This window comes from Pygocentrus nattereri, chromosome 9, assembly GCF_015220715.1.
Source record: "Pygocentrus nattereri isolate fPygNat1 chromosome 9, fPygNat1.pri, whole genome shotgun sequence".
NCBI classification, from domain to species: domain Eukaryota; kingdom Metazoa; phylum Chordata; class Actinopteri; order Characiformes; family Serrasalmidae; genus Pygocentrus; species Pygocentrus nattereri.
This window is the reverse complement of record NC_051219.1, coordinates 41,667,298-41,670,084: the sequence shown is the minus strand read 5'-3', so window position 1 is coordinate 41,670,084 and position 2,787 is coordinate 41,667,298. Positions and strand designations below refer to the sequence as shown.

At 41.1% G+C, this 2,787-nt stretch overlaps 1 protein-coding gene across 1 annotated transcript in view; it reads left to right on the top strand.

Annotated features, from left to right (window-relative positions):
* The window catches only part of npbwr2b (neuropeptides B/W receptor 2b), a 4,116-nt gene extending 2,341 nt beyond the window's left edge, over positions 1–1,775 (top strand). Inside the window, exon 2 of the mRNA XM_017681685.2 lies at positions 1–1,775. This exon is cut by the window's left edge and continues 1,795 nt beyond it. The gene's annotated coding sequence lies outside the window, so the exon portion shown is untranslated.
* The last annotated feature ends 1,012 nt before the right edge of the window (positions 1,776–2,787 follow it).

Here is a 2,787-nt window from a genome sequence, read left to right as displayed (position 1 = left end):
GAACCTTTTTGGTTTCCTAAAGCGGTGGTTCTCATAACGGACTTCAGGGAACCAAATTTGTTATTTTGTGGCATCACCCCAAAGAACCCTTTTGATTCCCTAAAGCAGTGGTTCTCAAAACGGACCTCAGGGAACCAAAAGTTGTTCTTTTGTGGCATCACCCCAAAGAACGCTTTTGGCTCCTTAAGGCGCTGGTTCTCAAACCGGACCTCAGGGAACTAAAAGTCATTCCTTTATGGCATCGCTCCAAAGAACCTTTTTGGTTTCCTAAAGCGGTGGTTCTCATAACGGACTTCAGGGAACCAAATTTGTTATTTTGTGGCATCACCCCAAAGAACCCTTTTGATTCCCTAAAGCAGTGGTTCTCAAAACGGACCTCAGGGAACCAAAAGTTGTTCTTTTGTGGCATCACCCCAAAGAACGCTTTTGGCTCCTTAAGGCGCTGGTTCTCAAACCGGACCTCAGGGAACTAAAAGTCATTCTTTTATGGCATCGCTCCAAAGAACCTTTTTGGTTTCCTAAAGCGGTGGTTCTCATAACGGACTTCAGGGAACCAAATTTGTTATTTTGTGGCATCACCCCAAAGAACCCTTTTGATTCCCTAAAGCAGTGGTTCTCAAAACGGACCTCAGGGAACCAAAAGTTGTTCTTTTGTGGCATCACCCCAAAGAACCCTTTTGTTTCTCTAAGGTGGTGGTTCTCAAACTAGACCTCAGAGAACCAAAAGTCGTTCTTGTATGGCATCACTCCAAAGAACCCTTTTGGTTCCCTAAAGCGGTGGTTCTTAAACTGGACCTCAGTCCACAAAAATATTCCCTGAGGGCCACTGCTCTAGGCTACCAAAACTCCAAAGAACCCTAAAGAACCTTTAGTGGATGTGATGTGCGAATGCAGAGTATAAGAACCAAGTGAAGATCCTTTTCAAAGCTGAAACGAAGCTCCAGTCCCACTTTATCTGAGTAGTCCACTATAATCTCTGCAGATTATCTACAGATGTTTAAACTGTTTACCGACTCTCTGTGGAAATGTAGTTGATTCTAAACTGTGGTGGGGTTAGGGTTAGGATTTGGACCAGGGTTAGGATTTGGACCAGGGAGAGGGTTGGGTGTAGGTTTTGGGCTGAGGTTAAAGTCGGGATTAGAGCCGAGTTTAAAGACAATTACGGTCGATTTAGTCGATATTTAGTTGAATGTAAAATGAAAGTAAATTCAGTGTCTACAAAGCATCTAAAGTGGACTATCCAAATAAAGTGTTACCCCTCCATATAACACATTCATTGAATTAGAAGCGATTCTTTTATGGCATCTCGTTGAAAAAACTCTTTTTGGCACCTGATTTTTCTAAGAGTGAAGCTCCTCAAATGACTGCATCGTCATGATTAAATAACATCAACATCTGAACACGAGCGCAACCGTCAGCGTCCTTCTGAGATCTTCACCAGTGTATATATTGTACAGGCCTGCTTTTGTCACAGAACATGGTCATTTGCTTCAGAGTGTCTAATGGAAAAGAAACAAAACAAAACAAAACAAAAAAAACTGAGACCAGTTGATGTTGCAGCTACATGGACAAACAAGCCTCTCGCCTTATGGGAATGAATACGATGTATAAGAGAACTGTCTTTATCAAAATACTTGAAAATGCTGGAATGCTGAGTAAGCTTTACTTGCCAGTAATGGTAACAGAAGGGCAATGTTGTGCAGAAGAGTCTCCGACTGAGGCGCACGAATAGATGGCTTTGAATCTTTATGTTGTAAATAAAATGGATTAAATCATGTGCGTTTGTTTTGTTTTACTAACAGTTGTTTAAGCCAGTGATGGTTCCAAAAAGTCTCGTCCATGTCAAAATCATCTTATTTAAGGAATTCTTTCTTGATACCTTCATCAGAAATCAAGCCTTCGTTTGGATACCTTTATAATATATGTGCACAGCATTAGCGCTAGTTTTTTAGCCCTTAAAGTAAAGGTTTGGAAGTACACTTCTGGGAATGATCTGTAATGTTGTGGAACTTTATGTGGAGGTTGTTAAAAAGGTTCTACACGCTCTCACATTCAGCTCAATTCAATTCACAAACATTAGCCATTAGCACACAGAGGAATTAGTCCTCTGCATTTAACCCATCCGTGCAGTGCATCACCCACATACATGAACGCTAGTGAGCACACACACTAGGGGGCAGTGAGCACACTTGCCCGGAGCGGTGGGCAGCCAACAGGGAGCAACTGGGTGTCAGGTGCCTTGCTCAAGGTAAATTCAGTCATGGACTGTCAGCCAAGGGGATTGAACCGGCAACCTTTCGGTCACAGGGCTGGTTTCCTGACCTCCAGCCCACGCATTCTAAATAAAAACAAAACAAAAAAACAACACACAAGAAGGATTGGTAACACTTTCTATGAATGTCACCTTTGTAAGCATCTATAAACACATTCATAACAAGTTATAATGCATGCATGCATAACACATATAAAACATGGCTATAAATATTTATAAAAATGCATTACATGTTATAGCCATGCTTATTGTACATTATGAATTGTTAATATAATGCATTATAAGTATTGTTCATAGCTAATTATAAGAGCTCATAAGCTGTATTTGTCCGCTCTAAGTAAAGTGAAGCGTACTGGACTAAAGCCTCCTCCAGGGTTAAGAGTTGAAGTATTTACTGAAGGATTTACTGAAACACTAAAACATCCACAATAAAGCTCATTACAGGCTTCAGATGTCAGAGTTTAAACTAGACTGACGGCAGAGTTTCACCCAATGAGGGAAAGTCAATGTACACC